This window comes from Octopus sinensis, unplaced genomic scaffold (genome assembly GCF_006345805.1).
Source record: "Octopus sinensis unplaced genomic scaffold, ASM634580v1 Contig09799, whole genome shotgun sequence".
Classification (NCBI taxonomy): Eukaryota; Metazoa; Mollusca; class Cephalopoda; order Octopoda; family Octopodidae; genus Octopus; species Octopus sinensis.
This window is the reverse complement of record NW_021831941.1, coordinates 15001-27762: the sequence shown is the minus strand read 5'-3', so window position 1 is coordinate 27762 and position 12762 is coordinate 15001. Positions and strand designations below refer to the sequence as shown.

The 12762-nt window shown below is 39.5% G+C and overlaps 1 long non-coding RNA gene across 1 annotated transcript in view; it reads left to right on the top strand.

Moving 5' to 3' along the window:
• The first annotated feature begins 378 nt into the window (after window positions 1-378).
• Window positions 379-12762, top strand: part of LOC118761160 — a 24897-nt gene continuing 12513 nt past the window's right edge. Inside the window, exon 1 of the long non-coding RNA XR_004997183.1 lies at window positions 379-710. This is a non-coding gene — a long non-coding RNA (uncharacterized LOC118761160). The remainder of the gene's footprint in view (window positions 711-12762) is intronic.

Sequence of the window (12762 nt, the reverse complement as noted above, 5' to 3'; positions counted from 1 at the left end):
ACGCACACAAATACACACATTATATACTGTGACACAGACACACCCACTTACATATACAGAACTGATAATTCTAGTTTCACTTTCGTTTTACTTTCTTTCTTGCTTTCTCTCTCTCTCTCCCTGTCACTCTTTCTCTTCCTCCTACCACAACTTCCGCTTATTCGTCCTCTCTATATTTCTCTCGTCTCACTATCCATTCCTTCTCTCTCTCTCTCCCTCCCTCTCTTTCTCACTCTCCCACTTCTCTACATTTCTTGCTACTTCACATTCAGCACCTCCGACCATTCCTCTTCCTCTTAGTCTTCTTTGCTCCTCACCCTTCTACTCACTCTCCTCTTCGTGTTTCTTTTCTACATTTTTCTTTGTTTTTGTTCTTTTTTCACAATTGCCGCCATTACCTCCTACTACCTTCAAATCTCGTCTGTCTTCTTCCCTCCCCCTCAACAACAACAACATCTACTACTACTACTACTACTACTACTGTTGCTGCAAAGCAACCCAACGACAACAATACCGCCACCTCTTCCTCTCTGCCAACCCCTCCGCCTCCTCCTCCTCCTTTCCCCTCTTTCTTATCATCTTCCGCCTCCTCCCCTTCTCCTTCTCTCCCTCTTTGCTCTACCTCCCATTAGTTATTCGGTCCGCTTCCATCTGGCATCTTCTTACCGTTTTCTTCCTTTGGAACGAAACCACAACATCGATATTTCCAGGTTAGTCTTTACTGTTGTTGTTGTTGTTGTTGGTATTATTATTATTATTATTATTATTATTGCAGTTGTTACCATTGTTATCGTAGGTATTTTATTCTGTTTCATTCAGCTTTGACGTTTTCGTGTTTTCTTTATGATTTTTTTTACCTGTTTTGCAACATTCGCGCCATAACACACCGTTAGCTACTACTACTACTACTACTACTAGTGTTTACAATCATCATCATCACCATCATTATAATTGATGTTGTTGTTATTGTTGTTGTTGTTGTTGTTTGATTCCGTCATGGTATAACTACTCGAAGACTGGAAGAATTTTGAACGGGGGAGATTTCTACGGAGCACAGGTTTCTGGACGAGTGCTGACCACAACGACATCTAACAGATTCTACATCCACACCACACAAGCGTCTATTTCCGCCGCCACCACCACCACCACCATCACCACCACCACCACCATCATCACCACTATTATCATCAACATTAAGAATAACAACAGCATATCGACATCATCATCATCATCATAGTCGTCATCATCACCACAACGATCAACACATCACCTTTAAAACTACTACCACCACTACTACCACCATCACCACAACAACAACACAACCACAATATCACTACGATGTATACAAAATAACTATCACAACACCTAACAACATCGCCACCGCCGCCATTTCTACCAACACAACCTCACTGCTACCCACCCACCCGCCCATCCACCCGCCCCTAACCCCGACAACCATCAATATCTACAACAAAAACAACACCATGTTCTACAAGTCACCATCACGACCACACCCCATCGCCACCACCACCACCACCATCACCACTACCACCATCTCTGGTAGAAACCACAATGTGACGACGATGTAATGTCTATCTACCGCTGGATAAAGCTTAATGGTACCTATTTCTTTATGGTACCACCTTACACCGCAGTTTAGGTACCACAGTCAAAACTACACTTTCCATCGACTCCACAAGCTGGAAACCTCAGCGAACGATCTCTGGCGAGAGTTTGGCGGGGAAAGGAGCTCCTAACCAGCAAAAAAAATAGAGGGTTGTGGTGGTGGTCGTGGTGGTCGTGGATGGGTGGGTCAGAAAAGCACCAATAACAATAGCAATGATAATAAGAACAGCATTAATAATAATAATAATGATGGTGATGATGATTATGATAGCGACGGTGATTTGATTAAAAAATGGGGTCCGCTTAGAGCAGCGTAAATTAGGAGGAGATAAACCGAAGGAAGACGGAGGTTGCGAATGGTACGAAAATATTGCCAGGAAAAATAACATCTTTGTATGAGGTACAGTAATATAGATATATATCTGTGTGTATGTGTATTTGTTTAGCTGTCTGTATATATGAATATACATACATCCACACACACACACACACATATATATATATATATATATGACACACCTGTATAAATATTAATATATATATATATATATGCATTTGTGTATGTATGGCCTTGAATGTTGGTATGTGTGTGTAGTATATATATATATATATACACCTATGCATATAAATGCATATATATATATATATATACATATCTACTGTGTAAAAATGTTTTGTGTGTTCCTTCTGTTGTTGTGTACATACCTATATCTATGTATCACTTTATTTCTCTATCTTTCTCTCCCTCTCACTCTATCCATCCATCTATCTATCTATCTATCTCTCACTATCTGTCTGTCTATCTCTCTCTCTCACTATCTGTCTGTCTATCTATCTCTCACACTATCTATCTGTCTATCTATCTCTCACACTATCTATCTATCTATCTATCTATCTATCTATCTATCTATCTATCAGTCTATCTATCTATCTATCTATCAGTCTATCTATCTATCTATCTATCAGTCTATCTATCTATCTATCTATCTATCTATCTATCTGTCTATCTATCTATCTATCAGTCTATCTATCAGTCTATCTATCAGTCTATCTATCAGTCTATCTATCAGTCTATCTATCTATCTACCTATCTATCTATCTCTCACAGTATCTATCTATCCATCCATCTGTCTGTCTATCTATCTCTCTCTCTCTCACTATCTGTCTGTCTATCTATCTCTCACTATCTATCTATCTATCTATCTAACTATCTATCTATGTATCTATCTATCTATCTATCTATCTATCTCTCACTATCTATCTATCTATCTATGTATCTACATATCTATCTATCTATATTTCTGTCTGTATGTCTGTCTATCTAGCTATCTGTCTATCTTTCTCTGTCTGTGTATCTGCCCGTCTGTCTGTCTGTCTCTCTATATGTGTGTTTATATATATATTTGTACGCGTATGTGTGTCTATTTACATATACATATGTGTCCATAATTTACACGGACGCACACACATATGCACAATATGTGTCCCTGAGTGTATTTGTGGATAAGTGTGTGTGTGCGCGAGTGTACGTGTGTGTATGTATGCGTTTGTATGTGTGTGTGTGTGTGTGTGTGTGTATGTATGTGTGTGTGTGTATGTATGTGTATGCGTTTGTATGTGTGTGTGTATGTGTGTATATACGCATACAAAACAGCGAAGGAAGTATACAGAGGCAAATATCCCCGTTAAGAAAGTCCGAATTGCTAGTAACCGCAGCCACATCTCCCGAAATTCACACAATTCTCCCGAAATTCACACAGAGCAGCTTAAGAAACCCTTGAAACATATCATAATATAGTCCTAGATAGACGATTCCTAAATAAAAAGAAGGCTTCGTGGAGGACATAACGTCTTTGATCCTAAGTGTTTTCAGATAGAACTAAGCTAGGCCTGCATACATACATACATATACTATATATATCATACATACATACACTATATATATATATATATATCATACATACATACATACACTATATATATATATATATCATACATACATACATACACTATATATATATCATACATACATACATACACTATATATATGTCATACATACATACATACACTATATATATCATACATACATACACTATATATATCATACATACATTCACTATATATATATATATATATCATACATACATACACTATATATATCATACATACTTGTATACATATATACATGCATATATATACACACATACACACACATACTTATATAAACGAACACGGATATACATACGTGTATACACATGGATACACACATATATACATGTATATATATATATGTATATACACATACAGAACATATGCATACATATACATACAAACATACATATACATACATACACATGCTTACATCATATATACAAACATACGTAAGAACATATCGATATCGATTTATCTATCTATTTGCCAATCTGTCTGTATGTCTGTCAATCTGTATGTCTGCCTGCCTGTCTATTTGTCTGTCTCTTTCTCTCTCCCCTGTATGAATATATATATATATACTTATACTTACATACATGTATATATATATATACATATATATATACATATATATATATTTACAAACACATACACACACACATATACATATAGATACCTGATCTATAACTCGAACATACGGTGGCATTTAGTGATTTCGTAAGATCAAGGCTAGAATGAGGTTACGTTAAAATATATAATTTCACTAACGAAGACATAATTATACTAATTATATCAAACACTTAGTTATACTAAATATCTAATTGCACTAATGAACACGTGATTAAATTAAACAGTTAACGAACAACACAATATTTTGTAGATAGAGATAGGGAGATATATATGTTCTGAATTGAAAACAGAAAACAATATAATTTAATATGATATAAATAGATATGTATGTATGTATGTATGTATGTGTTTCCTATCTCTGAACATACCCATACTCATGTATAAATAAGTATATTATATATATATATATATATATATATATATATATATAAAAGCATACGTTATTATGTCTATAAACATTGGGTATGTTACACATACACACACACGTATATATATATATAATTCAATCGTTCTTATGTATTCTTGCAGACATATGTTTGTATTTCTCTGTTAGTCTGTCTGTGTTTATATGTATGTATGTATGTATGTATATATATGTATATATATATATATATATATATATATATATATATATATATATATATACTCAGAAACACACAGGCTTATATCAAACAATAGGAATGAGTGCTCAATACCGCATCGGTTAATAAGTATTTTTTTATTTTCCGGTTTACAAGGCTACCATCTGTTTCCAAAATTCCATGTGACAGGCTCGATAATTGTTGATAGATTTCTCTTGGCATGAAACCAACGGTGACCTTGTTAACCCACAAATAAATGTGTGTGTATACATGCATGTGTGTGTGTGTGTGTGTGTGTGTGTACACATAAGACACACACATACAGAGCACACATAGATACTCATATACATACACACGCTTGCACTTCACTGATGAAAACACACGTAGGTATACACACACACACACACACAGACACACACATACAGTCCCACGCTCACAAAAAAATCATACTCATCATGTGTAACAACAACAATATTAATAACAGCAAAACCATCTCATTATCTATTTCTTTATTGCCCACAAGGGGCTAGACATAGAGGGGACAAACAAGGACAGACAAAGGGATTAAGTCAATTACATCGACCCCAGTGCGTAACTGGTACTTTATTTATCGACCCCGAAAGGATGAAAGGCAAAGTCGACCTCGGCGGAATTTGAACTCACAACGTAACGACAGACGAAATACGGCTACGCATTTCGCCCGGCGTGCTAACGTTTCTGCCAGCTCGCCGCCTTAAAACCATCTCATTATCCCCACCATCAACCCATCACCACAACCACCTCTCACCACCATTATTATAAAATATTCCTAGAATCTGCAAACTGGACAAAATAACAGCAATTTAAAAGCCCAACAAAACTGAAACGAAATAACATCAGACAAGCCCATTACTCTTCTGTGTTGACCCATTTCAATTCTAGAAATGCTAACCCTTGTTGTCACACGCCTATACATCCCTTTATCTAAATCCTGACAGAGATTGGCATCCCTCTGCTTACCGACTGCCCTATTCCCAAACCGAATGTAGAATATACGTTGCCTTCAATAACAAAACCTTTCCATACGCACCATTCTAGTTACCATTGTTATTAGCAAATATTTCGACCCCATTCTCCATATTCAACTCACAGACAAATACTCAATACTCAGTTAAAAGATAACACCAGTTACTCGACTATAATCGAACTTGTAGGTGACAAAGTCTACGCAGTGTACAAGAACAACGCCTCTAATATTTGCGGTTTCTTGATTGGTTGAGTACAACAAGGACATATTATCTCACCTGTTCGTTTTGAAGTATACCAACACAGTTATTCCGCTCAGAGGAAAACATACAGACAGCCCCATTCATAGATGACATCTCGCTAACATTTCCCAAGATTCCCCAGACACTGTTACATAACGAATCCAGCCTTTCTTAAAATAACCCAGAAATCTGGTCTTACAGGCTTAAAGTAACACCTCCTTATTCAAGTCTTCTTCTTCTTCCTTGTTACCAGAGAGCCTCAAATACAACCAACCGTTACACTCAACAGCATAGATAAGGCGTTGAGCTGGCAGAAACGTTAGCACGCCGGGCGGAATGTCTAGCAGTACTTCGTCTGTCGCTACGTTCTGAGTTCAAATTCCGCCGAGGTCGACTTTGCCCTTCATCCTTTCGGGGTCGATTAAATAAGTACCAGTTACGCACTGGGGTCGATATAATCGACTTAATCCGTTTGTCTGTCCTTGTTTGTCCTCTCTGTGTTTAGCCCCTTGTGGGTAGTAAAGAAATAAGCATAAATAAACCTCACACTGAAAAATTGAATTCAATAACTACTACATTCACAACACATATTGAAGACAGTAAAGGAAGCCAAACGAGTCACACACACACACACACACACACACGCACGCACACACACACACTGGTCAGAGGGGCCATTTTCCCCAACAGAAAAGACGCAACGCCAATGGTTTACAAACCATGTATTCCTCATGAACTGCGCAAGTTCTCTCTGGGCCGACGCTAATGTCTCCGCAGCAAATCGCTTTTTGCTACTAGGAACATAATCTAACACAAAACCAATTATGACACCCACGATAATTGCTTCATTACGCCAGATTATAGCCGTCTCATTTATTCTTTGTTCAATTCATCTCCATTTAACATCACAGACCTATTTGTTCGGAGATGACCCCTTAACACCGGCTGATGATGATTTAAAACGCCTGCAACAAACATGGCGGTCTGAACTCAGCCACTCTCCAAGAATGATTGGATCTTTCTGTAGAATGACAGTCTTAAGCATTAGCATATTTTGCGAATGCAGAGATCAAAGGCGATAATCCAGAGATTATTTCTGAAGTATGTGTGTATGTTTTCATAGGATTAACACAAAGCCTGCTTTTGAACGACGAACACATCCACAAACATCACACATCTAGTTCTTCGGATTATCAGGCAACTTCAGAATGGTGCCTTGACGTGAGGCACGTTTTAGTTTGACATATTCAATCTACCATTTCTGAAACACACTGCATCCTTTCGGAACAGAAATCCATCTTATCATTCCAATTTACCGTCAGCTCTTCCTTGTCCCACCCGTTTATCCTCGGTTACTTTTTTGTTTTTGCTTTTTGGTTGTTGTTTGCAGTTTATGCAACCCTTACATCTACTTTCAAGCTTACTTGTAGATCTTTTCCAATTTCCATTTCACGCCAGAAAAGCTGTTTTGTGGAATCGCTCATTGTGTTTCCATAAATGTTCTTTATAGCATATTTGTGCCTCAGTGATTTGATATTCAATGGTGAGACAGTCAGCTTTCTCTGGAACATCTCAAAGGTGTCTGCTATTAATATTTATCATTTTAATATTAACTCTACTCAAAGCAGCGATCTGGCAGAATCGTTACCGCGCCGGACAAAATGCCTAGTGCCATTTCTTTCGACTACACGTTTTGAGTTCGGAAACCGGGGTCGATTTTGCCTTTCAGCTACTCGGGGGCCTTTAAAATAAGTACTTGTTGTGTACTGCAGTCAATGTAATCGAATTATCGTCTCTTCCGAAATTGGTGGCCTTGTGCCACACTTTGAAACCAATCTTAGCTCTGCTCTTCAAGCACTGAGGTGCAGAGTTATTTCGGACGAATAACGAAGGGCGGTGAGGGCATAAAAACATGTCTGATTTGAATGGTGAGACTACCATCTGACCACATGACATTTCCTTCACTGGACAATACCTCAACTTCAACTTCCACCGTCCACACAGTGTAAAGAGAGAGATTGCTCAGTGCCTAAAACATTGAGTAATGAATATAAGTAGCGATCGTGATACCCACCACAAAGAAATGATGAAGCTCAGTAACAGTCTGTTAAGCAACAACTACCCCAAAAGCATACTCTCCACTCCAGTTACGAAGAAAAGAGAGGATGAAACCGATAAACTGTCCACAGTCTGTCTATCCTATGTGAAAAGCCTCTCCGAAAAGATACAAAAGATATGCGGCCCATATGACATCAGGACAGTATTCAAGAGTAATACAACACTTTGCAAATATCTCCTTCGAGTAAAACCACCAATAGAAGAGAATATGACCAAAGACTGCGTGTACTCCATCCCATGCAGCTGTGGTTGGAAGCATAGTTCTTGTTATTCAGCCTCTCCTGCACCGAAGAATCCGGTGCAAACAGTCCTTTGTCAGTCAAATATTCTTGGCTGTTTACAGTGTTAGGCTGGTTGTGAGTGAAGACATCGACCGTTTTGTCTTCGAGTCTTAGGACTCGTGGAACCAGTTATCCAGGTTCCATGATAAGGAATTGACTGAGATTCCAACATTCTTCTTGAAAGAGGTTCCAATCCATTGCAGAGTTCGATGCCAGCAATTTTAAGGGGGGGGGGGGCAAGTCGATTACTTCGAATCCACTGCTTGACTGGTACTGTATTTTATCGATCACGAAAGGACGAACGGCAATGTTGACCTCGGCGGGATTTGAACTCAGAACGTAAAGAGCCGGAAGAAATGCTGCTAAGCATGTTGTTCGAGGTTTTGTTCGATTCTGCCAGCTCATTGCCTTATTTAGAAGTGTACATCCAATAAATGGATCAAATAACGTTCAACGGATTTAGCAATTAGAAATCTTTTGTATGTAACTTGCTGGATCATGAAATAAATATAATCTAAGGAATTTAAATCCCTGCTTAGAGTTAATGCATGCCACCCAACACCAGAGCGAAGGTTGGTGCCATTTGTTGGGTAGAAGATAAACATGTTATATAAGAAAAGTGAAAGAGGGAGAGAGAGTGACTGACTCACTGAAACAAATGATACAGATTCCTCTGGACGGCTTAATGGCTCTCTGACTTGAGATTGAAATTGGCAGTTTTTATAGCTGCAAGCCATCCTTCTAGAATCTTCGACCAAACTGGTTGGCGTAATTTGCCTTTGAAGTTTACTGCGTCAATCATAATAAGTCAATCAGTGTTGACTGGTCGAGCCATATTCACGCAAATGTTAATGCCTTTTATGGTAACACTTTGTCTTTTATGGAGATACGCTATTTCATGATTGTAGGTTGGGGAAATCTGAGAGTTATGGTTCAGAATTCGTCAGAGGCCCCGCTGCAGTCCTGTACGTCTGTTTATAGACGGTCTGAGCAGCTACTTATGGCTGATCTTTCCAAAATTGAGATGGTGGATAGTTCTTCCATGGAAACCACAAATCACCGAGGCATCTTCTCAAGAACAAGAGTGTAGAAGTTGATAATTTAAGGAGAGGACACAGCACATAGTGAAACAGTGATTGTAGTGGGTTGGTGAGGGAATCAGGGGTCAAGGGTAATTGTGTACGTGCGTTTGTTTGTGTATGTGTGTGTGTGTGTGTGTGTGTGTGTGTGTGTGTGTGTGTGTGTGTGTGTGTTTGTGTGCGAGCGTCTGTGTTGTTTCCATTGTTGTTGTGTTGATCCAGATCTTCTTTGAACGATAATGGCCGAACGATGAGAGTCGATCCTCAGTCCCGACTTCACACGTTTCTGCTTACCTAAAGGACCATACTGTGTGCCCCACCTCCGTGCACCAAGTATCCGGGGTAGTGCTGTATACTCTATAAATATTGCCTTTTTTCGTCAGCCCAAGCCATTCCTCGAAGCCTATAGATTCTTGCTGTCATCACGGCGGAGTTTGGTAACACACTCGTCGTCAGGACGTTTCAGTCACGGCTCCTTGGATATCATTTACAGTTGTCTGCATCATGAGATAAGTGTTTGGGACCAACGAGGCCATCGGCGTCGCAGATTTAGATTATCTTCGGTATTTCCTGTGTTTCTTTAGGTTGATTGGGAAACAGAGTATGTTAAGGATGTTGTTGGGGTGGGTGGGTGGAAATGCAGGTTGTAAATGTGTCTCATTGTTAAGCAGGCGCAGGAGTGGCTGTGTGGTAAGTAGCTTGCTAACCAACCACATGGTTCTGGGTTCAGTCCCACTGCGTGGCACCTTGGGCAAGTGTCTTCTACTATAGCCCCAGGCCGACCAATGCCTTGTGAGTGGAGTTGGTAGACGGAAACTGAAAGAAGCCCGTCGTACATATGTATATATGTGTGTGTGTATGTTTGTGTGTCTGTGTTTGTCCCCCTAGCATTGCTTGACAACCGATGCCGGTGTGTTTACGTCCCCGTCACTTAGCGGTTCGGCAAAAGAGACCGATAGAATAAGTACTGGGCTTACAAAGAATAAGTCCCGGGGTCGACTTGCTCGACTAAAGGCGGTGCTCCAGCATGGCCGCAGTCAAATGACTGAAACAAATAAAAGAGTAAAAGAGTTGAAACGTGAGAATCGTGACCTAATAGTTAAGATGTTGGGGTCGCGATCATAAGGCCGTAGGTTCGAATCCTTAGCCGCTATATCTCTATAATGAGTCTAGCTTTGAGCCGGGCATTTCATTTCCCGTTGCTTCACTTAACTAAAATGAGTACCAGTCGAGTAGTGCCGCTGCCCTCACTCACTTCTTCACCTCCTCCATCTAGCTATTACATTCTATATAAGTGGTTCTCAACTGAGGTTCATACGACCCTTGGGGATCCATCCATAAATATGCTTTTTGTTTTGATGTGATGTTTTCCACAGTTATAATGTGTGGCCACTTTTGTGACTGTAGCTGTTGTGTCTACTTTCGTAGCAACAGTATTTTCTTGGTATCGGACACAGTGCATCTCTTCTATACCTATTTCTTTACTACCCACAAGGGGCTAAACACTGAGAGGACAAACAAGGACGGACAAACGGATTAAGTCGATTATATCGACCCCAGTGTGTAAATGTTATTTATTTAATCGACCCCTAAAGGATGAAAGGCAAAGTCGACCTCGGCGGAATTTGAACTCAGAACGTAACGACATCTCTTCTATACCGGAATGGTAATGCACCGCTTCGTCTATCGTGCTATTGCTGATAGCTCTGCAAGACACCGACTTTGAACCGTCTAGCTTGACTGTGACTCGAACTCGACTATAACACGTAACTGACACTTAACTCCAACTGAGAACTCGTACAACGATTCTACAACGACTGACACACGACTCTCCATACTGGTTGACGTCGTCTCACTTGACAGTGGCTGGGCCATACCACTTGACTCGTGGGAGGGGTGTACCATTTCCACTACAACACTTTTGTAGTTAAAAATTTATCTGTAATAAATTGCTTTTGCTTCTAAAATACACAAAATATTCCAAATAATATTTAGTAGTAAAAATATATTGGGTTTTTTTTAAACATCGAATTGCTATGAGGGCTCAGAAGAGTGAAAGAAATCCATAGTTAAAAAAATGGTCGAGGATCACTGTTCTCGATGTTCCGCTGGCAAAATGGGTCACAGCATCGAGAGGGTGTCTATGTCTACGAGTGACTTCACGGGCACCGAAAACAATCAGCGAAAGCAAGGTATAAGCTACGAGGTCATACTCTCCCGCAAGTGATGGCTGTAGTGGTATAGCAGTGTGGAAATGAATTTACATTTAGTCACGGGGGTTTGCACGAGTTGAAGCTTGTAACAACAAACTGTGTCCCGCAGCTGGTCTTTCGATATTAGTATATTTGTTTTATTGAGTATTTGCTATGTAGACGTGGTCTATCTGAGATTTGTTACGAGGCGTCGATTGTTGCCTCGTGTACTTCCGTAATTTTTTGTCGTGGCTTTGTGGTTCGATTAAGTACTATCGGTGATAGATCGAATGTATTGTTTGTTACGCCATTGCTTCTGTTTCCTTCTCTTGACCAAAACTTGTACTTCTGATTGCCCTAAGTATGTGTGTGGCTCATTTCGATTTATTCATGTATGTCCTCTGTGCGTTACAAAAGCCTTTGTATGTTGTGAATGTGAATGCATGTAATAACTCTTAGCTTTGCCTTCAGTGTGTGTGTGTGTTTGCGTGATATGTTAACGTTCTTGAATGTGGTGACCGTTTGTATATGATGTCCTCTAATGTTGCAGGCAACAAAGAGGGCGGTGGATATGGCAGGAGCTGCTTTAAGTCTATTTTTGTAGAGCCAGGTTTGTAGGTAATGTAAATAGCGATTGTATGGTTGCGCAGCTGTGTCTGTCGAATGGCGGTAGAATGTGAATGCGACGTCGTCGATGATTGAGGCTGTCTTCATGTTTTGTGGAAAGTGTGGGAAGGTCGTTTATCAATTTGCTGAAATTTTCGAGAAATATCTCAGAAAATAATTTCTTTGGTAGTGCATTGTGGGTATATTAGTTGAAGCTGTGATTGCGACATGTGTATAGTGCAACTCTTATAGATGATGATGATGATGATGGTGGTGGTGGTGGTGGCGGTAATGGCGTTAATTACTCTAAATAGTATTTTACTGTTAGTACAGCCGTTTATATCAGATACGAATGTTTCCTGGTTAACTGTCTTTTTAACCATTTATATTTTATTATTTTTCCTTATTTCCTTGTATATTTGTTTGATGTCGAGGTCTATTTTGATTTAGATGTGTTTGCGGTTGGCTC